This window comes from Podarcis tiliguerta (assembly GCF_965153285.1).
Source record: "Podarcis tiliguerta genome assembly, chromosome: 5".
NCBI classification, from domain to species: domain Eukaryota; kingdom Metazoa; phylum Chordata; class Lepidosauria; order Squamata; family Lacertidae; genus Podarcis; species Podarcis tiliguerta.
In genome coordinates this window covers 46,350,911-46,378,695 of record NC_139538.1, presented here as the reverse complement: position 1 = coordinate 46,378,695, position 27,785 = coordinate 46,350,911, and positions in this window count along the sequence as shown.

Here is a 27,785-nt window from a genome sequence, read left to right as displayed (position 1 = left end):
TTGAGTAAAGATTGTAAGTACAAAATAGATGTGTATATAATAAACATTATGAAGGGCAAATTTGTGCAGAAGCTGTGACTTCTAAAAGCAGTCAAGGAAGCAAGAACTGGGTCCCTGTTTAGCATTCAGCACTACAGCACATACAGTATATCACAAACTGGGCCTTGTTTGATCCAACACATAGCTCCCAAAGCTGATGTCTCTTGAATTAAATAAACAGAACACAAAATACTGAGTGATGAGCATCCCATCGTTACACATGAAAAACCCTGTATTGTGTTGATCTAGAGAGCCAATATTGTTGCAAGCAACATATAATCAGCAATTTTCAAAAGCTCTGATTTTGCAGAGGGCAACAGGTGCCACTGGTGCAATGAGACTTGCTCCACTGCACTTTCACCACTGTCAGTGGGCCAGGGGAACCCCCCAGAACAGCACATGGGATGAGGAGAAAGGAGATCATTCCAACAAACAAGCTGAAGGAACATTTGTGTTAGTGTGATGTTGAATTCCTCCTAGTATTTCCAGCGTGTTTGCACCATAGATTTGTATAGATGCATATGAGACTGGTAGTTTTATTGTCTTCTTGAAAGAGGAAGTTCAGTAGGCACCAAAAAGACAAAAGAGATGGCACCTGCCAAATATGTAATTGGAGGGGATTCCAGAAGGTGGACACCATCATACTAAATGTCCTATTCCTATATCATAGGGAACAGACCTCCTAAGAAGATGGTATCTGTAGGAGGTTCTTTCCTACAGAATGCAGTGATCCATTGGGTATACAGTGGTACCTCGGGTTAAGAACTTAATTTGTTCCGGAGGTCCGTTCTTAACCTGAAACTGTTCATAACCTGAGGTATCACTTTAGCTAATGGGGCCTCCTGCTGCCGCTATGCCACCGCCTGATTTCTGTTCTCTTATTGAAGTAAAGTTCTTAACCCGAGGCACTATTTCTGGGTTAATGGAGTCTGTAATCTGAAGTGTCTGTAACCCGAGGTACCACTGTATAATGAGGCGAGATATATGCAAAGGAACTTGCTAAATAGCATGTCCTATAGACAACAGAAGGAACAAACAAACCGGAAACTTGCCAGCATTTCCCATAGAACCTATGCACTGGTCCACCCTGTAACATTTTAGCATAGACAACCAATTTATTCTGAAATAATGAAAAGATTTGAGAACAAAATTTCAAAAAATGGAGGATCCATGTAACTGGAGAGAAGAGTTGCAAAGCACCATTCTTTTGAAACTTACTTGGTTGTAGGTAGTATTTAAGTGAAGCTGTAAATGAGTTGTTTTCTTCTCATCCTAGAAGGAGCCAACAGAGAAGTTGTGCTGTAATGGAAGAAAACATTCTGCTTAAATCCCAACTTGCCTCCATGCCACAAAGAGGAAGCAATGCTGGCATACTAAGAGCAGCACAAGCAAATCTTTAGAATGTTCCAAATCACCTAACAAGAGCAGTAATTTCATCTGTGACAGGAGAGGTTTTTAATTTGAAACCATAAAACTCATTCCTGACACAAGACTCATGTTTACCATCATATAGTCTTTCAGTGAATATTTAGTACTGGTGAATCATGGTTTCTTTCTTTTTTCTTTTTGTAAGCACAGCAACACTAGAATGGCTCATTCACTCCCATCATTCCTATTAGAAGAATAACAGGATATAGCAGTTACCTGTATTGTCCTGACTTGTTAGTAAATTGAAAAGGATGCTGCTATTTACTCCATCAGAATGTGTTTCATAAGTTACAATGGCTACAAAATTGTTTCATATGGACCGAGACTTCTATTCCTTTCTCTTTTGAAGGCAGGTCTGGTTTGAAAATGGCTTTTGCAAGATAGAGTTAAGAGGGGGATATTAAGGTCTTGCACATGGTAAAGACATTTTTAATACCTACCATCAAGTATCAATGCATGCTCCTAGCGTTTGTGAGGCACAACAATAGCAGGGATGGTGTATTGTGTACCAGATGAGGTTGGAGGTTGAAAACACACACACACACACACACACACACACACACACGAAACAACCTTGAATCAAAAGGCAGTGAAAAGGTTAATATATGGTTAAGAGAACACCATTTGTGTTTGCAATTCTTAGAACACCTTGGCATTTGAAATAATAAAATATCTCTCTCCTTTGAATTGCCTTTAACATTTTGATTTTAATAGTGCATTACTGTGCCCAGCCGTCTGTGTTTAACTTTGGAGGATGCTATATTTGCTATTTTTCTGGTATTTAAGGTTTGTGTTCATTCATGTCATTCACCGCCTTGTTCACAAAAGCATTATCTGCACACATGCAAAACATTCAGAACTTTCATCCATTGGTCATACGGCGCTTACATTCAAGAGAGCCAAATGTAAGCTTCTGCATTTGAGGAGGAGGGCAAATGCACAGTTTTAGACTGGGAGAATCTGGTTTGCCAGCAAAACACCTGAAAAGTACCTTGAGATTGCATTTGACCACAAGCTGATGATTTCTTCATCGCAGGGGGTTGGACCAGACGACCCACCCAACTGTACAGTTCTATGATTCTATGATATGGCTGTATGAAAAGCACAATATGATTTTAGGCTGCGTTAACAGAGCCATAATTTCCATGATCTGGGAAATAATAGTTCCACTTCTATTCTGCACTAATTAGACTCCATCTGGAGTACTGTGTCCAAGTCCGGGTGCCACTCTAAGTTTGAGAACAACTCAGATTGGGTTCAGAGGAGGGCAATGATATAAAAAACAGCTGTATGAAAACTATGTTCAGTGGTACAGAAAACAAGTCCTATGAGGAAAAGTTGAAAGAATCAGAATCAGAATAGCATTGATTGAGTTAGTACATAGACCATAGCAGAAGGTTGAAAGAAATGTGTTTGTTTAGGTTGGAAAAGAAAAGTAAGGGGGGGGGAGCTGAAATATGATAGCATCCCACAAATACCTAAATGACAGTCCTATCGAAAAGGACAAAGACTTGTTCCCTGATGACCTAATGGAATTAAGTCACTTTTTGTTGTTAAACCTGAGGAAAATTATCTTCGTGGTAAGAGGAATTTGTCAATGACACCTGTTATCTAAAGGAGTTGTGAGTTCTTCTTCAATGGAGGTCTTCAAGCAGAGTCAGGTCAGATATCTGTTGGGGATGATCTAATTGACTTTCCTGGGCCAAGCAGGGCCCAGAAGACCCCTCCATCCCAATGATTTTATGACCTCTGGGCTTACACACACACACAAATCATGACCAGGGAACAGGGATAAAAATGTTTCTCAGTTAATGGATCTCTATTGGGTGAATACATGGGGTGGGGGACACACCACACCTGTCGGCCCTGTTCCCAGTGGCTTCAAGCAGTGTTAGCAAAATAGGACCATCCGTGGTTTGGCCAGGGAATGTGTCAACAATTTGAGGCAAGAGCAACCAGGAAAATCGCACCGTTCATCAGAGTGAATGTGTGAGCTTCAGGGGTGGAGGAGTTGTGTGTGCAGTGCCTGTATCACCAGCTGAAGAGGAATATAAGGTAGTATGAACTCCTCTGGATCCTTCTCACTCATTGTCTTAGCCCCACAGTGGAGATTACATGTCCAGATATGAAGCACAACCAGTGAAGGGAAGTAGATGACAGACCATGGAGAGAAGGCAGTGAAACTGTAACTCCCTGGAAACCAGATTTTAACTTGAGATTTAACAGGCAATGATCGGTGTTGTGGGTAAGAGATGGCAATCGAATCTCTTGCTTGTAATGTGGCGACAACAATATATGAGAATGGCCAATAGGCAGAGCAGCTAGCTTTCTGTAATAAGTCAGGAATGTCAAAAATGAACAATAAATAATTAAAGGAGCTGCTATATGCAGAATTGCACATGGAGATAATTTTTAAAGAGAAGAGGCAATTGCCCTGAGACATAATGCTATTTGCCACAGCTGACAAAAATTAAGTCAGCATTTTTAAAGAGGAGAGCAACTCCATTTGTTGTCAGTATTGGTTAAATTTAGAATAGGTTTCCTAAAGGGGAAATTAACCAAAGCAGTGTATATTAATCATTCCCACCTGTCATTTGCTGAGACAGGAGTGACTTGCGGGAGCACTCTGATGCCATTAAATCTAATGTTAGAAGTGAATCTCTGTAGTCACTGAAATCAGAGTGTGCAAAGCAAGGATTCCAGGTTGCTGAATATGTAGATATTGAGCCACACTAGGGTTTGTAATTGCTTATTGTATTAGTTTAGTTGCTTGTACTGTGTATTGCAACTGTAATTTAATTCAATTAAGAGAAGATGAATGGCCAAGTAAAAAAGTGGAAGATCCACTGTATAATAGAGAATTGCCATAGAATTATGTGATTGCAAGCATCCTGCTAGGGTGAAAATAGCTTTACCTATAAGGGTAAAAGAGGGACCAGACAGGGCACCTGAGGTGAACCACAAAATGGTGTCTTCCCCCCTCACCAGGGAAGAACGGGTGAGTGAAGATCTACATCAGGAAAAGGGGTGGGGGAGGCCTAAAGCACCTCCCATTTGCCAAGGGGCAGCATTGGGAGGGGGGGGGGGCTGCAGATCTGGCCTCCAAGGACTATGCATCTGCTGTTGCTGCCACCACAGCAATAGGGGGTGATGCATTCTTTGGAGGCAGGATTTGTTGCCTCTGTGGACTCTGTGACTTGAGGTGGTCAGCTCAACTTGCCATGTGGGCCAGCACTGGGACCAGGATATGTGTGTGTGTGACATATATGCACAATGTGCATGTGTGCATGCACACATGCACCAGATCAGCGCATTGTCTCCAAATAGCATTTCCCCGCAACTATTTCCCCATGGATTAGCTGTCTACAATACAAAGCTCTTTTCATGCAAATGTCAGTTTCAATAAGAATACTTAAGAGGAAAATGCAAAGTACACTGTTATACAATCAGAATGGTTTCAGAACGGAACCCTTGACAACTTGAAAATAAATATTTTCTTTCACTTCAGTGTGGATTACTGTTTACGTTGGCATTCTAGAAAGGGTTGAAAGGTAAGGAGGCAGGCTTAGGGAGTTTTGGCAAGAGGAAAAACAAATTGGAAGAAAATTGCAAATCAAGTACAGATTGTGAACGGTTGTAAAAGAAAACACACTGTAATGTTGGCAAATTAAACCAATGAAAGGAATCCTAAAAATACTAAGTATTGAGTAAATGCAACAAAGAATCTCGTGGCACCTTCAAGACTAACAAATTGAATTGAATTGAATTGTAGCCCTGGGGATGAGAGCCCACATTATCAAATGCATATCTTCAGTTGTTGGGTATATACATTTGTGTGTGTGTGTGTGTGTGTGTGTGTGTAACTGTGTATGTGTAAAGAGAGAAAATGCGAAGGTTCAAATTAAAAGTCTAAAAGAGCAAGGAGAATTCTGGGAATGAATCTGTGATGCAAAGAAATTCATTGTTATGAAATGTGGGTGAGGGTTTCACACATTTACGTTAAAGTATATGGCAATTTCAAATGAACAATTTCCATCTTTAGCCCTTATTAGACGGCCTTGAATTTTACCCTACTTGGTATTGAATGCATTTAAAAACAAACAAGTAAGAAATTTCGAAATTTCCACCTTTGCCATGACAGCCTTGCAATACAATTTGTGTGCAAATGTCACACCATTACCTTTTATACACACTATACACGGTTAATTTAAATTTTCTCCATATTCTGTTGCAAAAATTCAGGGGGAGGGGGGAAGCCACTTATGCTGTTCAGCTTCATAACAGCCTCTGATCCAGTACCAAAACTCTGTTAGATACCTGTTTTATCTTTTTTAAAAGTCTGGGGGCCTGAAGGCTGAATGCTACATACTGAATACAGCCATTTTTGTTCCTGACATATGTAAGATATAAATGAATTTCTTGTTTGAGGCCAATGTCACTAATGTTCAGAATTACCTCATGAATTGTTCCATTTCTAATGCATAAGTGGTATTATACATAGAGTGGCATTTCCACAAAGATTCTTCTCTGGCTTAGTATGTGAAATGAGTGTTCAATGTTTACTCTTTTATTTATTTATTGCTATTATACCCCAACTTTTCCCCAAAGAGCTCAAGGCAGCATACATGATTCCTCTTTTAATCCCCACAACAATCCTGTAGACTCAGCGCCATCTGCTTTGTATATGTATATTGGGGGGAAAAACTATAATACAAATCCCTTCCTCTTGCTGAAATGCTTGTTGATTGCTGTGCAAATACATGGGTTACAAAGCCATCTGATCTGCAGAAGCATTTGCAAAATTTATTTAATGCTAACCCTACTCAATAATGTTAATTCAATGTTACTTTAATATTAACCTCACCCAGTGTACATTAACTTATGTTAACATTAACCTTACTCAATATCTTCTCTCTTGGGGGCAATATATTTCTTGCACATCCTTCAAGACATTCATTCCATACACATAGGTGGGGAAAAACTTGTCCATCCTTGTTGCAGCTCTTGGATTCATTACCCCCGACTTCTGTGCCATCTGGTGAAGGTCAGAAAGGGAAGCCTGTGTACAGTTGTAGAAGCATAGGCCAATGACAAATACTTAGTTGAAAACCACAATAACAATAACCCTATTGGAACCTTATTCTGGTTCCCTTTGCTTTAGTAAGTGGATGAACAGTTGAAGCAGAAGACAGAACTCCTATACCTTTCACGGTAGGGGAGTTCTGTCCTCTGTTGCATCTTCCATGGATATATAGAAAAAGGGCTACCATATTTTTCCATGTATAAGACTAGGTTTTTTTTTACCAAAAAAATTAGGTTTAAAATTGGGGCTTGTCTTATACACAGGTAGTGCTGAGGGGTGTTTTCTTAATTTGGAGTTCCCAAAAATAGGGGCGTCTTATACATGGGGGTGTCTTATACACGGAAAAATACAGTATTTCTCTGTCTACCATAGGAGCCAAATCCTATGGGTCAAGTTCCCTTCAGTCCTCCCAATAATATATTTGAGGGGGCTGGGTTCCCCCCCCCAGTTGACGGACATTGCCATTCAAATGGTATTTGTGCATTGCATCTTGTGACTGAATACATGGGCCGAGGCTCACCTGGGCCCCCTCAATATTTTGTTCAAGTTGGCACCACTGCTCCCTATTCACTTAACTAAACACACATGAAGTTTTAAAGCCCTCAAAATATTCACGAGTGGAGTATTGTATACAGATGAATAAGTATGGTCTTCCAGGCAGCAGGGTGAGATAGTGGAGGGGAGGCAGTTGGTGACAGAGAAGGCTCTATTTTTAGATATCCACCATGGATGGGAAATAAACAGTTGATTTAATGATATTTCTGTCCCACTACAAATGTAATCATAGAGGGAGGATGTGGTAGACAGGCCAGGGTTATAACCTGCACATCTATAGGTCATGCTTGGGGAAATGATCAATGACAGTTAGTTGTTGACTCATTGGAACTTGATCTCCTCTAGAATTGCATGAATAAGCTCAATTTGAAAGGCAGGCTCAGCATGTTCACTATATTGCCTAGTGAATTTGGGAAGCTCATTTAGGACAAACTTGAACATGAATGATTCAACACCGAATCGGGCTGCGTCATGGAGAATTTTGAAAGGCTGAATATTAAAGAATAAATAATAATTGGTTAGATTTTCCTATTAAGTTCTTTCATTTGGAAGCTGCATTCAGCTTTTGAAATGTGTATTATGTCACAATCCATTAGTATTCAGTCAGAAAAACTTGAAAGTAGTACTATTCAGCATTTTGCATTGACAGTTTGTAGGTTTTTTTTAAAAAAGTAAAGATTCACTTTTGTCTTGGCTCCATTGAATCAGGGCATTTGTCCTGATATCAAATCTTAATGCTGATGTCAATTATTTCTTTCTTTAAAAAGAAATTAGTGATTGCTGAACTCTAGGCATAGTCATAAAAAAATTCACTTTGGAATCCACATTGATGCTTTGGATAGGGTACTACTTTGCTTAAGATCTCTTTTGACAAATTGTGCTTCACCTTGTATTTGATTGGGCCAGAGCTTCACTTAAATTTTCTAAAGCTTGAAAACTGAATATAATCAGGAAATGAAAAAAGAGAGCTATAACATTCTCCTTTTTGGCAGAAATGGATGGAATGTGTAGGCACAGCAGCAGCCCTTTCTTTGGAGGATGAAGTCCGTCAAATTTCAGACAGATAGGTCCAGTGTTTTTTGTGAATATTAACTGGTGAAATTCACCTCTGCCTTTTCTCCCACAAACTATATTGGGAGAAAATCACAATCCTGCTTCAGCCTTGATGTAGGGAATGACACTTCAGAAACTAAAGGAGAGCTTGTGTACAATATAACACATTCACAATCCCAATTCAGGCATTCTAGTCTAGGCATTCTAATTAGTGAGATGATGAAGGAGAGCTCTGACCTTCATTGCCTTCCCTGTTTCCCTCCATGTGTTGGAATGATAACATGTGAAGCAGGCTACTCCTTCCTCCAGCAAATTCTCCCTGCTGCTAGTTGACTCTTTGGCCTTTTGAAAGCTTTTGCTTGTTTACAACAGAGAGGGATGGGCCAGAATGGCTGGCTAATGGGGACAGTAGGGAGAAAACACAGTATAAGCAACACCAAAACATGGTGAGATCCGGGTCTGCCTTGTAATGGAGTGAGAATTTCCAGATGGTTCTGAACTCACTGCTACTGCTTGAATCTGTGTTTACAAAACATCTCTTGCCTGCACACGTCACCTTTTAGGAGAAGGTAACTTCCCTGGGGATTTGTGGTTTCAAAGGTTAATTCAAAGTGAAACCCAAGGTAGGTAATACACTATAAATCATGCGAAGAATATAACTCACTTTATTCAGAACTTTATTTTCTTCACTAAAGCTGAAGTAAATATGGCTTTTCAAGTTTATGGATCAAATTAGAAGATTCATTTCTTTGAAGGTCTTTTCCAATTTTAATTCCCCTGTCTTACAATATTCCAACAAAATTCAGTTTAATTTATTTGCCATGTTTAACAAATCTGATTTTGAGGCCTGCTTATTTTTCAATAGGGAGCAGGAGTCCAATGAATTTCAACCCTGCCAAACATGCCAACTCAGCTCGTTAAACAAAGCTGACATTTTATATCTACTTCTGCTCATGATGTTCACTGACAACAAATGAAGATAAATAAATGCAAAATGTCTTACACTTAAAGAACTAATAACCAAAAATATTGAGTTAGTAAATACCAGAGCAAATTTACATCTAGGAAAATAATATAATACCAAACTAGTGACTTAATGACTAGTAATAAACACCTAATTAAATAAGAGTCTAGAAACCTCATATAACAGATATGCATAACTGCCACAGGGTACAAAACAACATGCCAAAACAGAGCAACTTGTGTGATGGGCAAGGCATTCTCAATATGCTTAATAGAAAACATTACTATCGTATATCCATGTGCAAAGGTGCACAGGCATCTCTGGCTCTGTATTATTGTTATTTTATTAATTATGATTTATTAATATGCTGCCCCTCACCCGAAGATCACAGAGTGGTTCACAACATAAAAATACAAAATGAGAACACAAAATGCATAATAAAAACAAGACCAAGAACAAAAAACAAACCCTCATGGCTGGAGGGATGGCATATAGATGAACTGTGCCTAGTTTTGGCCTTCTGTGTGCCACATTGACCTTATTTTGTCCCACATGGCAGTCTTTCCACAGCACTGCTCTGCTATACCCGGACATCGCCTACCTGCAAGCCCAACATCCTAGGGCTGGATCTACACTGACCTATCTAACATTATTAGAACAATATTAGATATAGCATTCTAAAACGTCACAGGGCATACTTGCAAATTAAAAGCGTTTCTTACCTGTTTCCTATGTCAAAATGCCGTTTCCCTACTGCTGGCTCCTGGTTGCTCTACAGCGTTCTCTGGTGTCACATTTTAATAATGCATTAGAACATTAAAAGTAGGACATAATGTGTCCATCTATGTGTCAAGATACTGTCAGTTGGTGGCCCAGGAAAGTATAAAGACAGGGGAAAGTTTCTTACAGTCCTTTTTTATTTCAGTCTTTACAGAGAGAGGCTATAGAACCCAGCCTCTTGGATAATGGCACTGTCCTTTGTGAATCCCCTACCCTTGTCTCTCCCACTTCCTCATTCGTCATCATCATCACCTCCTCTATGGGTGCTACTAAGTACCCTTTGTCTTTGAGCTCTTTGCTCTCCTACATTTAAGGCTCGCCGGGTTTTGGGAGATGAAGGGTCAGGAATGCTTTCTAAAGACAATGTGTCAGCCAGGTGTTGCTCTGGCTCTTCCATGATTTCCCAACTCCCCCCCTCATCTGCCTCTGAGCTGTCACCTCCTTCAACCCCCTGTTGTAAATCTATACTGTCTTCCTCTTCGTCCTCCCTGGAAGGATTGGGAGGCGATTTCCACCATTCCGCCTCTGCCCAGTCCCTGACACTACGTTATGGAAACCATTCCTTAACCTTTCCTTAATGTTATAAACCATGTGTGTAGGTCAGCTTGAGATGAGGTTGTGACAGTGTGTCGTTATAGCCAACCTTGTTCCCTTTGGGGAAAAAATATTTATTATATGGGCAGTAGCTCACACTTCGTCAGAGGCTAACAATTTTTAACTGCCAATATATTTTTGAGGAGCTTTTATTGTGATATTATGTTGGCCCAGAGGTTTATAATATATGTTAGGTGATAGGTCAGCCCTGCTGGGGGTGAAAGCATAAGGAGTGATGAAGGGTGGGAAAACATTGGAGGGCAGTGGAAGTGGACACAAAGTGGAAAGGACAGGGGGTTTGGGAAAAGGTTTGCTGTAGAAGGAGTGATGCTTCATGCTGAAGAAGCAAAATGGCAGAAACAATCATGAATGTTGATAACCATAATACTCTGACATTAAATCGAATGTTCCAGGTTAATAAGAACTAGTTGTTAATTCTGAATTAGTTGTAGTTTCTGAGTTACCTTCAAAGGTAGCCCCACGTAGTGTGCATTGCAGTAGTCCAAGTGGGAGATAACCAGAGAATGTACAGTGATACCTCGGTTTTTGAATACCTCCATAGTTGAATGTTTCGGAATTCAAACGCCGAAAACCTGGAAGTAAATGCCTTTGTTTTCGAACACGCCTCAGAAGTTGAACAGGAAACACAGCTTCCGTTTTGAGTTTTCCATATTGGGGCTTCTGTTTTGAGGCTTCTGCTTTCAGTTTTTGGTCTTCAAACGTTTCGGAACCCGAACGGACTTCTGGAACGGATTATGTTTGAAAACCGAGGTACCACTGTACCACTCTGGTGAGGCAGTGTGCAGGCAGGTCGCAGCCAGAATATCAGATGGAGCTGGCAGACAGCCACCCTGGACACAGAGTCGACCTGTGCTTTGATGGATAGCCGTGAGTCCAAAATGACCACAAGGCTGTGCACCTGGTACTTAAGGAGCACTGTTACCCCCATTCAGAACCAGGGAGTCCCCACACCCTGTCCCCAAGAAACAATACTTCTGTCTTGTTGGGATTCAACCTCAATCCATGGACTGCCACCCATCCTCCAACTGCCTCTAGACACCCACACAGGATGCTCTGGGCCTTCACCAGTTCCAGTTTAAAGGGGTAGAGCTGGTTATCTTCTGCATATGGGGGAACACTCAGCCCAAACTCCCTGACAATCTCTGCCATGGTTTCATATAGAGGGGGAGAGGACAGAGCCCTGAGGCACCCCACAGGTGAGCACCTAGGGGCCCGAACACTCATTCCCCGACACCACTTCTGGACACAGGAGGAAGGAGTGGAACCACTGCAAACAGTGCCCCCAACTCCCAACCGTCCTAGGTGGTGCAGAAAGATACTGTGATTGATGGTATCAAATGATGCTGAGAGATCCAGCAGAACAAGAAAACAACTTTCACCTCTGTCCCTAGCCTGCTGGAGATCATCGATCAGTGTGACCAGGGCAGTTTCCAATCCATGGTGGGGCCTGAAATCTGGAAAGGATCCAATCTCTCTCCAGGGAGCCATGCCCTTAATTTGAAGGGTTTGGGGCATTAGTGGCCTCTTTCAGTGGGGTGGGACCTAAACAAAAATAGTATCAACATTATAACAAACATCTGTGTTTATCTGTGCTTTTAGGTATTGTTTGTTATAATGTTTATACTATTTTTGCAAGTTGCTTTGGGTCACTTTCGCAAATGAAACAACCAAATGCTGATGATGGTGTTGATGATGATATAGGTGATGGGAGGTAATAATATGGTACAACTACCATGTTTTTACGTCATAGTAGGTAAATCCCTCATCAGAGAGTCCACAGATTGCACCCTGTTGTTAGTGGGACTAAATAAAAGACGTGGCCAGTGAATCACACTGTGTTGGTGCAGACATAGAAGAGTGCAATGGGGCATGTGCCAGCAGAATCGTTTTATTATTAGGCCATTAGCCACTTTGTAAAATTTCACCGAAGACAATAAATGAGCCATCACTAAAAACTGAAATAGGAAAATGCTTTATAGATGGGCCATTAGGTGGTGAGCAGAGAAGTCGGTGTATTTGGATACAAGCCATTTTAGTCCCACTAAATTTAGCAGTAGGTTTTATAGGAATCACAGAACTGTCAAGGAGAAGGGCCTGAAGATCATCCAGTCTAATCCTCCCCCATCATGCTCACACTTTCCTAAACAGGTTTGCCTGCTCCCAGCAAAAGAATATAGCCTTTTAATCTACTTAGTCTACTCTGTTAAAAACTGCAAAAAAAAAAAGCAGCAAGGTGAACTGTTCCAGATGTGTCTGTGGGATAAGCTACACATTTAATAGAACTGCAAAGACGGTTGAAGTGTGTGAATTGGCAATATGGCGCAAGTGAATGCAAATGGGAGGGGGGAAAGAGAGAGAGAGAAATGTTTCATTGGGTTGATTGGAAGAAGAATAGAAAACCATTTCGCACCCAGCCATATAGTGGCCAGTTGAACTCTGAGGATGCTGATTTATTGAGCTACTCTCTCTGTCCCCCTCTTTCTCTCTCTCCAAAAATGCAGTTCTGCAAGGTTGAGATTGTGTTTCTTAATCGTGATAAAAGGCATCTCTCTAAGCGGTACATGCTTAGAAATACATGTTCTTTCATGCTGCTTGAAGCCAGCTGAGTTTGACAGCTCTTCTTTCTGATATGAATCGATCCTACCCTCACCCTTGTTCCTTTACTGGGGTTTTTCTTTGGGGCGGGGGAGATTAAAAGGTAGTTCCTTGAGTGATGTGAAAAAATAGGTTATTTCCCCCTCATTAATACAGAGAACACATCTTCTGTGAAGGCAAAGATAAATGGGAGGCAATGTATGATATTTGCAATCCACGTGTTTCAGATACAATGAAACTTGCTTAAGGCAACTTCCAGCGTGGTTGTAGAAAAGCTTATACTTAGACCTAGCAAAATACTCCCAACATAGCTTTGCTCACCATTTGCAAATTCTAGCTGTGATACCAGATACAAAATATATTTTCCATCCTAGGTTCAAGAAATTTTCAAACTCATGTACATACTAATTTCCAAATCTTTTCTGCAGGAAATGTTTACTATTGGAGGAACAGCTTTTTTTTTTTTTAAAGGGATAATCATACAGTATCATATATGAAAAATATGTTTGCTTGTTTATTTGATTTATGTACCATTTTTGACTCCACAGTATGCAAGTGCTGTACTGGTATGATAATCAAAAGTACTCCCTGGAATAGCCAGTGATAAGCTACAAAATGTATTAGGGCTACTTCAAGTATTCACAGTTTTTGATATATGTAAATCCAGAAATTGCAGCAACATTCACCTTTTCTAAACCTATTGTTCACCGATATTGTTTCTGTGATATGTTGCTGCTTTGGTGCTGTTTTCTTTTTCTGAGAATGGGGTGATCCCAACCAATCAGAGATCACATACTGAATGGGATGGTGTCATGACAAAACATGGCAGATCAGATTATGGATATGTGCTGACATCACTGAGGGCAAATGAAACAACTTTCAGAAAGCATCAAAAAGATGGAAATAAGTTGAAAACAACCACATAGAGTTATCCATTGCTTTCATCCCTTTTATCCATTGCAGAGAGAATGGTACACAACCACCCTGCCATGCAGGTCACTTGTTGGTTGTTGGTTTTTTTATTAAAGATTTTCTTGTTTTACACTTGTAAGTGTAATGCCTCGTATTTTTTCCATGTAGCATTTTTACGAATCCGTTTCATTTGTTGAGACATTAGGGGGAGAAGGAAAAAAAAGGGGGGTGGAGGGAGGGAAGATGGGTGGGGATGGGGTTGGGTGACGATGTTTCTATTATGTTTAATGTATGTAGGGTTTGGTGTCAGCGTTGCTTGTGCTGTTCACTTGTGTTCCTTTGGTGGTGAGAGAGGTTGGGGTTGCCAAGGGTGTGGTTGTTTGTTTGTGATTGGCTGTGGTGATCTTTGTTTTCATGTGTGAGTGGGGTGGGTGGGTGTTTTGGATCAGGTTAGCCATATTGATTTGTATGCTGTTGGCGGATTATTGTATGACCTTATTGCAGAAACAGTGTCAGTGAACAAAGCAGCAAAGATCAACCTACTTAAATGACCTTCTCAAACCAAATCTTGCATTCAGTTTCAAACAGAAGTCTCACATTTTATTGGCTTGTTCTTATTCCATAGCATGTTGAAGCCTCATGCTCTACTAATAAAGAAGTTTTGCAGATGAAGAAGTGCCCAAGTTAAGGCAGGGATGACTGTCCTTGATGTTAATTTAATGCTGCCCCCCTTGACCACAGGCTCAATTAACATACACAACACTGCTGGTCATGACTTGTTGAAAGTATTTGTGAAAAGCACCTTTTGGGCTAAGTCAAAAAGATGAAATCTCACATAACTGATTCTCCACGTGAAAACAAAATAAAGCAAATTCCTGCTGACAGAATACTAGCAGGGAAGAGAGAGAAATCTAATCTATAACTCTTCTAAATGAAATCTAGTTTTCTAGGTGCAGGGATTTATGTCTTTGATGTGGTACAGCCTGGATACAAAATCTCCCCCAAGAGAGAACTAAACATTTCATTGAATGAGAGGGAGGGAAGGTTGACACTGAATAAGCTAAAAATAAATACAAAGAAGCTCCAAGTCATCATATTTTCACTAAAGTCATGACTAGGGAGCTCATTTCAAGCTTGCTGACTCTGTGACTCATGGTACTTTTCAAATATATATATATATATTTTGAGGCAGCTTCAATGTGGGGATCACAACCAAATGCTTTTTGCCTGCCCGCTGCAGTTTGGCACCCAGCTGTGTTCACACAATAGGTGTGCATTTTAACAAGATTTTACATTACATAACACTAAGGAAGGTCAGTAAATGAAAATCTTCTGCCTCTTTGTGATAAAGCGGCATTTACTCTCCAGACTCTTGCTGTAGAATTTGTTACTGTACTGGAGAAAAGATAGTTGCTGAGGTAAGATGTTAAAATAAGGGAATGAGGACGAAGTAGGTTGCTAATGGTAGGATTGCCTGTTTATTTTTACATTTAGACTTCACATTACCTGTATGGGTCTCTTCTGCTGCAGAATTGCAAAGCTGTGTGTGATGCACTTCCCCGTTTTGGCATACTGCAAAGATGGAGAGAAGTTGGGGAGAACAGAGCAGCCACAGAAGCATCATATATTGAAAAGCTGGAAAAATGGCATTACTTGGCTGGTCACTGTTAGAAATGGAAGACTGGACTGGACTGAAACAATTGAGTTGCCCACAGGGGTGCCAACTTGAATAAAATGTTTGGGGGGGCAGGTAAGCCCAACCCCACATAATCAATCACATGATGTGGCACACATACACCATTTGAATGGCAATACCCATCAACTTTGGGGCCTCCAGCCCCTTCAAATATTTTCCGGGGGTCGGGCTGAAGGGACCTCGGCACCTAGGAGTTGGCTCTTATGGTTGCCCCTAACTACAGACTGAGTGCAAAAGGTGGTGCGAGGCTGAACCCCTAAATAGCAATTGCTTCTTTTGAACTTGCATTTGCTGCTTCAACACAATGACTGCTTAACAAAAAAATAAAATGTCAGTGATATCTACTACGGTAAACAGAGAGGGTGGAGGGAGAAGGTATGTAAACTTTTTGAAATGGAATATAACCCAAAATTCAATTTTATAAGTCAACGTGATTTTATTAATGTGGTAACAAAAAAGAGAAAGTAACCTAAGCGGTGGGGTGATGCTAAAGAAAGAAAATAAATAAATTTAAAATCAATCTTATTTTAGCAGTGACTGTTCAGTCGCTTGCATATACAGAAATTAATCTTATTTTGGAACAACAGGAAACACACAATAGAAAATAAGGTTAAGATTGATTCTGAAGCTAGACAGCTTTGTTGCCTGGCTGGGAATAGACAAATGAAGGAGCAGAAAATATATTCAGCTCATCTTAGATAAATTATTAATATTTTTATAATATTGTTAATGTTTGTGGCATAAAAGAAAAAGATCAAAGGAAGAGTTTTCCAGTCAGCAGCCAAACATTGTGTGAAATCATCTATCCTCAGAATAAATGTGTTTTTTATTATTGGGCTGTTTATGCTGCAAATAAGAGACTTATTTTCCATTTCCAAGCTGAGACTTTTATTGCAAAATATGTCAAAGGCTTCCTCTCTCTTGGCTGTTTCTTGAATTGCCATTCTTCCTTTCTTCCTGATTATAAATGGGTTGCAACTTCCATGGAAGTTCAAAAGAGATCTGTGTTGCTGCAAATATTGCTATTTGTTTCTTAAATGTGAAGCCTAAACACTACCAACCCAACACTATGGAATACCAATACATATCCTGATCTCCAGCAACTCAATACTAGTTCCATTTTACTAAGGGGAAACTGAGACCAAGAGACAAAGTCTCATTCAAGACATAAAAGGAAATTGTAGTTTGTCATTATGAGAACATGTCTGCATAAACCTTTCATTAGGAAAAGAAGTGGTCAGGGAACACCTTGTTCCCTTTATATGAATTCAAATCCCCAGGGCCTGATGAAATTCACCCAACAGTACTAAAGGAACTTGCAGAAGTAATCTCAGAGTCTCTGTCTATAATCTTTGAGAATTCTTGGAGAACAGATGAGTTCCCTGCAAACTGGAGGTGAGAAAATGGCACCCCATCTTCAAAAGGAAAAAAGAAGGCCCAGGTAACTACTAACCAGTAAGCTTGACATCGATACCAGGAAAGTTCTTAGAACAGATAATTCAACAGTTGGTTTGTGAGCATTTAGAAAAGGATGCCTGAAAGGGGATGTAGACAACAGAGACCTTCAGACCTGGCAACTGCTCAATGGAAGTAGTGCCAAGCCACAAGCCACGTTCTTGAATAAAGAATTAAAACACACTACTAAACTACGTGTCTTGTGTGCTGAGCTGCATCGGAGAGGAGGGGAGGCTGCAGCTGCCCTGGGTGGGAAGAAAGGGGGACCAGAGTGTAAGAAGTCTTGATATTTTTTTATTTTTTTAAAAAATATGTTATATACTGAAGTTCTCACTCTGGGCCAGCAGGGGGATACTGTAGATAGTTTTCACTCAAGTCCATATATGCAAATAGGGGATTGAAAGTGATGTTCAGTGATTGGCTAGTTACAGAAAGTGGTTACTGTTGCATTGTAGTGGAGCTCTATATAAGCAGGCTGGCTGAACCCTTCAGTTCTGTTCTGGCCTGTGAATAGTGTGTGTCTGCATCTAATCTTGGCCCTTTCTAAAACTGATTTTTTGGTGTGTGCTTTTCTTTTTGTAAGTCTACCATGAGGTAAAGAAACCATACCTGCCAACATTTCTCAGCAGAACGCCACTTGTAATTCTCTTTAGTTCCAATATAGATGGGGGTTCATCAGAATAGAGTTGTTCTTTTCGGTAGTGGCGCCCACTCTGTGGAATGCCCTCCCATCAGATGTTAAGGAGATGAGTAGTTGTACAATATTTAGGAAACATCTGAAGGCAGCCCTGTATAGGGAAGCTTTTTAAGGTTTAATGTTTTGCTATGTTTTTATATGTGCTGGAAGCTGCCCAGAGTGACTGGGGCAACCCAGTCAGATGGGTGGGGTACAAATTATTATTATTAATAATAATAATAATAATAATAATAATAATAATAATAATAATTTTATTCTATGTTTTGGATGTGTAGAAAAATACTTATCCAGTTTCTTAAAATCCTGTACTTGAGTAATGTGAATCAAGAAAGAGGTAGGATTGGGCATCATGTAATATGAATGGGGAGGATGAAAAGAGCAAATAACTCATACTTACTGGTTGCTGTACTTTTGGTAATGACCAACACAAAACTTTCACATATTCCTGACTCCCACTGTGAGAAGTTCTTTCATTAGGAGCTTGAAAGTTTCACTTTGGGAATTACAAAACTGTGAGTAGACCACCAGCGCTTCTGTCTCCCTTTGCATTGCATCATGTTCAAACACCCGAAAAAGAGATCAAAGGCTTCATAATTATAAATCACTCCATCTGCTCACTTCATTTATCTGCATGTAGTTGTGGTGCTTTTTGTGACATTCTCCTCCTCAAGCATTCGCACGCCCATCAAACTCTTCGACATGTCGTCGCCCTCACCAACATTCATGACTAATTAATGGTATTTTTGTTTCACTTCCCTAAAGGACCCATGTAGCTGTTTCGAGGTAGCCATTTCGAATGACACAAGGAGCTCATTTTGCTGAAGTGACAGTCAGATAGAATCCTATCTCTTTGATCTTTTACTCCATTGAAAGGTAATGATGGGAAGATTTACCAAAAGATCCCTGTTGCCACTTTTGATTAACTTTCACTTCAAAGACATTTCCACATTCTTAAATTCAATTATATATCTTTTTTTTTTTATTTCTCTGCACACAAAGCTTCTGTGGACTATTTAATTATCATCACTTTGTAATTACAGCATTACTGAAGTATTAATTGATATCCCAACAATTAATTCAGTCATATTATTCCTGCATAAATCTCATTATATTAGGAAAATGCATAGCAACCGATTTTGTTCAAAGTTCCTATTTCTAACTTTATCTTTGAAAGTGATTAAGAAAGTTTCCCCCCTCCTACTTCCATAAAGGACTTTGCAAACATTGTAACTTCTATTCCATGAGAAAAATATAGTTTTATTCTCAACATATTTCCGAGTGATGTGCACTGTCTCAGACAGATGATGTCAATAGACTGCAACTTAACAGGGATATTAAGAAGTAAACCCATTGAGCTCAGTAGGAGCTGAGTAAAGAAGCTTAGAATTTCACCAATGGTCTCAGAGGGGTCACATTATGATAGGTAAATAAAGACTGAAGAGTAAAGTTCTATCTTAAAACCCTGTTTTGCAAAGCTGGGGTTACTGGATTACTATAGGAGGTCAAAAACATAGACAGGATTCAAATTAATCAAGCAACAGGTAGCAAAGACGACCCCCAATTTTTTTTTTTTAAAAAAAACATCAACAGCTGAAGTTAATTTCCTTATGTACAATGTAAAAAAGTCAATTCTTCCCTCCAACCCAGAAACAAATACTGAACTGGGACACAATTTCAGATTTCAGTAGAGGAGCAGAGGTGTTGGTGCAAAATTGTCAACTCCCGCTGGATTGCTTTATAATCCATAATCCAGGTGTATGGTTTTGGGAGCAAAGTTTTTGAAAGATATGAAAAGTTTGAGGAGCTGTCTGGAAATACGAGGTTCTGAAGAATAAGCACTAGAGATAAGCAAACCCCAGCCGTCTTGATCTGAAAAGACCTGAGAGCATGTAACTTTATAATGTTCAAGCTGACATTTCCTCAAGCCTTTTAAAGAATCGGTTTAGGGGGCAGGAAGGTTGCCGGGGGCGGCGGGCCGGGGACATGATTGAGGTTTATGCATGGTGTGAATCAAGCTGTTAAAGAAATACATTTTTCACCCTTATATGACTAGAACCCATGGCAAGCCAATAAAACTGGCTGACTAGAGATTCAGGAGAGACAAAAGGAAATTAAGGGGAGATTTAAAAGCTACATTCCCCAGAGTTGACATCAATAATGCAGGAATAACGTAGAAGAACCCTCATCTTAGCTTGAGACTTGTCTATTTCCCCCTTTCGCTCTCTTCATTTGTTACTGGGAAGAAGGATAAAGGATGGAAACTTGGAGGAAGGATTGGACACAGCTTCCAATGCTTTGGGATTTATTAAATGATTCTCCATTCCTAATAAACTAAGGTTGCCATATTTCAAGAGGAAATCAGCCTTAAAATTGTTGATACTCAAACACACCTTTCCTGGACAAACACACACCAACACTTCCTGGACAAACTCACAAACACACATTTGAATCCTGGACATGTCACGTCTGAACACCTATGGGGAGCAGTGTCCCTATTTATTCTAGGATTCCCAGTAGATCTGTGACGACTGACCCAAGAATATCACCTGCTTTGGTCAGGAGTTGGAAACTGGAAGCACAGCATACTGCAGAGCGATCCTGCATCTCTTGTAAAACTTGAATCGACTGTCCCACAAGCAATCACCATTTAAACAGGCGCTCAAGGGCCTTGTTCATTAGCAAATATCACATAAACTGCCCCGTTCAATGAAAAGTATCTTTAAATCAATCTCATTTCATCTCAGACCGGCCTCTAATCTCAAGGCCACATTATCAGCAGCTTTATCAAGCGGGAAGCACACTGCTTGGCGCCATGAACCACGTCAACATGCACATTATATAGTTACATGCTCTCAGGTCATTGAGCTAAATGAGATGTATTATTGATTGTGCTTTACATTCTAAATAGGCTTTACTCTTTAGTGCTTTAAAATGGGAAGCTTAGGAAAATCCATCTTAGCCTCCTAGCAACATGCAGAGGTTAAGCCCAGCTTCAATGATGAATCAAGCATGGAAAGAAGAGCGTAGTCAGGATAATCTGCTCCCCGACAAGAGATTTCATCTTGGAGGGAGATTTAGGAATAAGGGAGTCATGATAATTCCACAGATGATATAGGACAGTTGTGTCAGGCAGATAAATAGGAAGGGTGGGCCACTATTTCCTCTTCCTCTTCCTGTTCATATTGTTTTCAGAGGCATCAACCTCTACTAGTCTTCATTTTGGAACAATTAGGATTCTTTGCCATTGGGAACACTTAATTATTGTTTCTGAAGAAGATAGCTAAGTTAAAGGTTTGGGGGTTGGCCAATTTGGAATGTAACTGGAAAATATAATAGTGGCTACTGGTGGGTTCACATAGTCTACAATTCTATTTGCATTTGCCACCTGAAGTAATCACCATTCAACGCAATAGATTCCCCCCCCCCCTCTAAATAATTCTTCATAGGATTGGACTACTAGTTGGATTCAAGGATCAGGAAATTTGGGCCTACCACATGTTCCCACACTTCCCAGATTTCGATGTTTGGGGGTTTATGTTATGCTTCAGAGCTTTCATTATTGCTCTAAAATGGAATGTATTCATTGTCTATGTTTGGATGAAGCCAGAAGCCTTGTTTGTGTCTCGGAGCCATGTTAAATGAAGGTCCCATGGAAAGCGCAGGCTTGCTCTAGGCATACTTAAAATGTCACCTTTTGCATCGTATCTCTCTTAATGTTATTTGCTGTGCAGCAAGTCAAGTATGGGCCTGTGAGGAGATAAAGTATTGCAAATGGAGCAGAATTACAGAGCATTGCCCTTATCTCACTAGCAACATCTCTCCACTTGTCCTGAGGCAAAGCAGTGCGAGGCTCAGACTGTGCTCAAGGACCACAGAGCTGCAACAAAAAAACAACTGAGACTGAGCTTTCCATAGTAGCAACAGCTGCATCCCAATTGTTACCTCTGCCTGTGCTGAAAGATGTTTTTTTAAAGGGATTCAGCCTGCTCTAGTAGTCTCCTACTGCGGTGGAGAAGGAGACCCTATTGCCTCACTTGCCTTCTGTGATAAAGTCCTCGATGTTTCTGTGTGGCACAGCTACATCCTCATCCAGTGGAAGAGCTTCTGTGGCTGTCACAGTTATGTCCTTCTCTTTATGGTCCAGAGTTCTCATCCCCTCGAGAGAGGAATCAGACTCCATGTGTCTGACACCTTAGTCATGAGGTGCCTGTCTTCAATGTAGCAATAGGATTGGTGGTATATAAGATACCACACACACAGAAGACTGATTAGGCCCATCTTCTAAACAAGCCATTGCCAAGAACCAAGGAGGCAATGGCAGACACAGACTTATGTGCCTTTATTTTTCTCCTCAGTCTAATGTGTATGTTTGCTTCTCCGAAAGCAAATTTAATAGTTAAACTAGTTTGTAGAATGAAGAGAAAGACATTGCCTACAATCAGATTTATTAACAAGCTGGTTTCTAACATTTCTCAATACATATAAAACAAACCAGACAACTGTGGGGAGAGCGTAGGAAACCCAAACGGAACTCACAACCACACAGCAATTGAATCATTCAATTTTAATATAGTGATTAAATTCAACTATGATATACAGCTCTTATTTATAAAGTGCACAGCACTCCCCAAGAAAGACCATGTAGGTCTGAACTACACTGGTGTAAGATATTTTCTGAAAATCACATAACTCAATGCAGTGTTATACGCAAGACCTGAGTTTATAACTAAGGACTCAGCTATACAGCTGCATGCAAATAAAATGTTTTAAGTGTGTTGTAAAGTGCATTATACAAACGTGACACTATATGGCAATGGTGAGCTATGACAAATTCAATATATTTTTCAAAACACTTTTAAAAAAAGCATTTTCATAATCTTTTTTTATATGTGTCTAGATTCTACCTAAGTGCTTTCTGTTAAAGAACAAAATGTAAGACGGGGTTCAGGCAGACTCACCCACACATTAAAATAACACAAAGAAGTCATTAGGCTTAGTTCAGCAAACACGAGTACAAGACCTAAACATAAACTAATATATGCACATAGAGCTTCTGTGTGAAACAGGAGATAAGGAGTGGTCCAGAATATCTCCTTCACTTGGAGGAGCTCTATGTACATATGTCACCCTACAAACATACATTACAATAATTTGAAGAATGTGACTGGAGGGCACTAGACAAAGCTTGGGGAAGGTTAAAGGTAAAGGTAAAGGGACCCCTGACCATTAGGTCCAGTCGTGGCTGACTCTGGGGTTGCGGCACTCATCTCACTTTATTGGCCGAGGGAGCCGGTGTACAGCTTCCGGGTCACGTGGCCAGCATGACTATGCCGCTTCTGGCGAACCAGAGCAGCACACGGAAACGCCGTTTATCTTCCCACCGGAGCGGTACCTATTTATCTACTAGCACTTTGACATGCTTTCGAACTGCTAGGTTGGCAGGAGCAGGGACCGAGCAACGGGAGCTCACCCCATCGTGGGGATTCGAACCGCCAACCTTCTGATCGGCAAGTCCTAGGCTCTGTGGTTTAACCCACAGCACCACCCAGACACATAAATTCATCAATCGGATGCTCAGCATTTAGGGAATCTCATCCACAAGGGAGGGCCCAGCTTTATTTTGACAAATTTACTTTGCTTACTGAAGCAAAGCCACAGGTTGTAAGAGGAGAGAATAACTATGGGAGATGCTTTTAGCCTGAGATGAAATATTAAGCAACCGAACAATGCAGAATGAATTTGCTAAATTGGTTGACATGCTGCCTAAAATGGATATTGTTTCTATTTGGATTGCTTGCAGCAATTTAGCATGAGCTTAAATAATTTATTTCCTGTTTATGACTTTAAAAGAGGTTTTTCTAAATATTAGCATGTGAAACAAAAAAGCTAATTTTTCATGAGCGATTTCTAACAGCAGTTAAGCCCTCCAGTGCATTCCAGGAAAAATAATGCTTTATTTTGATTCAGTTCTCTTCTTATTCCTGAACATGTTGGGTGGGGAAGCCACTTTTAATGACTGAAAGCCAAATGTACTTCCTTTCATTGCTCTGTTGCAAAAGAGGTTGATGGTTATTTGTTGGAGGAGATTGACTGGATAAATTTTTGGCAAGAGAATTTACTCCATCTTCCAACTGGCTCTCGGGACATCTTCCTATCCAGTGAGGTTGCAAGGGGAGAAACCCAGATCTGAAAATTATCCACTGGGTTATCAGCACTTGTTTGAACCAAGCCATCACAAGCAGCCATTTATTTTTGACTGTTCTGATTCCAATTGAACTGCAGCAGAAGAAAGAATGTTTTTATTTCTATATTTAAAGCCGCCTTTTAGAGAAAATTCGTTAAGCCAGTCTTGCTTAACTCAATGCCTTCTTGGTGTTTTGGGTGGAATCTACATACATATAAAAAACGCTGTGAAAACACTTTAAAAAAAAGTTTTGAAAAATACATTGAATTTTGCATAGCTCACTGTCACCATCTAAACAAAATTTAAAAAATGCTTCCAGAAGCACCTTAGAGACCAACTAAGTTTGTCATTTGTATGAGCTTCCGTGTGCATGCACACTTCTTCAGATACACTGAAACAGAAGTCACCAGACCCATTTGCAACACATTTAAATTGTTTTATTTGCAGCTGTGTAGATGAGGCCTTGGACCACGATTCCCATCACAACTGTGCTGGCTGGGGCTGATAGGAATTATAGTCCCAAACATCTGGAGTGTACCAGTTCGGGCAAGGGTGCATTACACAGAAGCTTACATAAAACATCAATATACAGAATGTGAGCATGTAAAACACATTATCACAGTTACCAAAAGCAACCATTTAAAACTATTATAATAATATTATGATACATTTTAGTATAATGCTACAATATTTTATACTAAATAGTGATTGTATTAACAAAAATGCTGAACAACTGATCTTCTCTGTCGTCTTTGTCTTTCTTAAATCCCAGTGTTGCTAATTAGCCGATAAAATTACTTGGTGGATTTTATACTGAGTTGGCAGGAATATAGGCCACTTGTGATGTGTGTGTTGGGAGCATTTATTTTATTTTTTTTTAAAAAAGAGCAGACTATGAATTCCTAGCTGGTAAAATTGAACATCAGTCATTACCATAGCACTGCCTCCAAGGCGCTGCTTCCTTTCCATCCATATGTCAGGTCTCCGTTCTCTTCTCTGGGGTTATGTTCCTGTGATTTGTTCATTTATTTTCCCTACAAACCAATAATAAGCCCAATAACAGCAAGGGAGAGATGACAGTGGTTCTATCTGTCTTTAAATCTTTGCCTCCATAATTACTCTGACTTGTAGAGATACTGTCCTTAAGTTTAAATTCAGAATCAGCAGAAAAACAGCCGTTTCCCATTTGCAGTCGGCCACAATGAATGATTGGAATAGGTATAAAAATCACTTTCTGCTTTATGATGTGTGGATTAATGAAAGTATTAAACCATTCTAAATGATAGATAAGGAAATTATTTCCACTGTAGCTTGAAAGAAATAAAACCACTCTGTCTTAAATTAAAGAGCCTTAAAAGTTTGCCAGCTCATCAAAAGTACATGGCCACCAAAATGGGGGCAAGTTTATCACCATTTATGGATCACCTTAATTTTTTAACATTCATCATTTTTCTGCTTCATTACTGTTAGTGTTTCCCATCAACTTCAAGAAACACACTAATTTCTGCACAGAAGAAGAGTAAATATGAGTCGGGCTAATATGGTTTTATGAGGAGAAAGAAGATTTACCCATTTTATTAGCATTTTGCGCTATTAATTTTATTTCATTGACATTGTTGTCTTCATTGAGAAAGTCTCTCTGACTGGAAGAGCATTAATTTATGACATTTAGGGATTCAGACAGAAGCTGAGTTCAGTTAGAGATGCCTGTATGAGAGGTGTTTGTGAACGCATGGGCTTGAGTATAGCATTTTGCATGAATGTATGCATGTCCACCTGAATGTGAATATTTTGTACTTGCTTTGATATATACAGACCAAATAAAGCAATAGAAAAATGCAGTGCTGTTAGATAACTGAAGGCAATGGGTAACTGTGCCATATATATTGTTGTCCTTTCTAATGCAGAGTTATTCTGGTGTCCTAAAACCTGCTGAGTCAATATGCATAATAAGATTCATGGCCATAGATGTCCAGAAGTGGGACTGAAATAAGAAGAGAGAGGGAAATTGATTTTTTAAAAAATGTTGAATATTCTTAGTTTTTTGTTTTGGAAATTTACCTTTGAAGGATACTTCCATGCCGAGACTTTGTGCAGGCCACCCAGACTGACCGCATAGAATAAGGATACCACACACTTGACTTTGGATTGAATAAGGACACAACTTTATTGAATACATATGAAAGAGGTTTGGCATAATAACCATTAACTTCCGGCCCGCCTGCCAGAAGTGATGCCAGGGACCAATCCAATGGCAGTGGTTCCTAAGACTTACATTAAATAGGGGCACCCTCACAATGATTGCTGCCTTGGAGAGTGCTATAGGCCCCAGCCCCCATCTGGGAAAGTTCCCTCCCAATGCTCCAAAATGGCACTTGCTTAAAGCTGAGCTACAAAATGGCACCACCCTCAGTACTCAAGCTCTGATTCCTGTCATGGGAACAACCTCCAAACCCTTGAGTGTGTCCGCTAGCTGGAACAAGGGGTGGGCAGCTAACAAGGCTGAGGACAAGGCTGAGGGACACTACCATTGGCACCAATGATTTCAGCTCTGAAGAGAGGGTGAACTGCAGCTGGGGCTTCAGAGCAGGTTCACTCCATGTCCCACAGCAATAGCAGGAGACCCTGACCTGACGTGCTGATGCTGATCCTGAAGATCCAAAACCCGATGAGCAGCAAGAATGATCCGGTGATCTGACACCCAGGTGCTGGGTCCAGGTGCAGAGTGCTTAAATTCCCTGGAAGCGATCCTGAAGCAAGCCTACCTGCTCCAACAGGTCTACTCCCAAGGCCAGACCTGCATTTAAGCTTGCCTGCCATCGGCCAATCACACAAACAGGCTTGGACCCAGCTCCTGATAGGTGTGGGGGGCATTCTGCCCCCTTTACCTGTTCAGGCAGGATCCCAGCATCCTAAGCCTCTTCTTCAGGGCTCTGGGAAGCCAGTGCTGGCCTGCCACACTGCCACACTGGGGAGGGCAAGCAGACTTGTGAGAAAAGCTTATATTCCAGCTGGTGATGTTGTTGTAGTTTGTAATTTCCTGGCTTGGAACATGAACATAAAGGTTGCCATCATTATGACCCTTGAGCTAGAGCACTTTAGCTGACCAAGCTCCTTCTGTTCTGATGGCTATGGCAGAAAGTGATGCCTTTCTCTTGTTCCCACTCTCTGACTAATGTCAGGTTCTGAGAAAAAATGCATATCCTACAACATGCCATATCAGTGATACAACCACCAGGGACGGATTCATGACCCTCACTTGTTACCAAGTCTGCATGTACCCCTGATTAGATATGTAAACGTGTGTCAGCATAAATATGTGATATTTGAAATTTTGGATCCAGGTGGAGATTTGTATTGTTCTTTAATTACTGGGGACATTTTGCAAAAGGTCACTGAATCCAAAGTTTGGTTCAAAATAAATTTAATTTTACTCAGTGTCAAATTGTCACCAGAGAATAAAATAGCTGTATGGCTTAAACTTCCCAAAGGGTTACAAATAATTAAATGGATAGTTGGGACAATACACCTGCATAGATTTCCTCAATCCCACAGTGTCTGAACCAACAGCATCCCCTTTCCTGTTACTAGGATAGCTGTAGAGGTGGTGAATATTCCTCTTGCAATATGGTGAAGGGCAGTAGGATCCAGCAGGTGGCAATGGAAATCTAGATGCAATAGGGGAAACTGAAATGCAACTGATACAGTTTTGGACCATGTGAGGGTAGA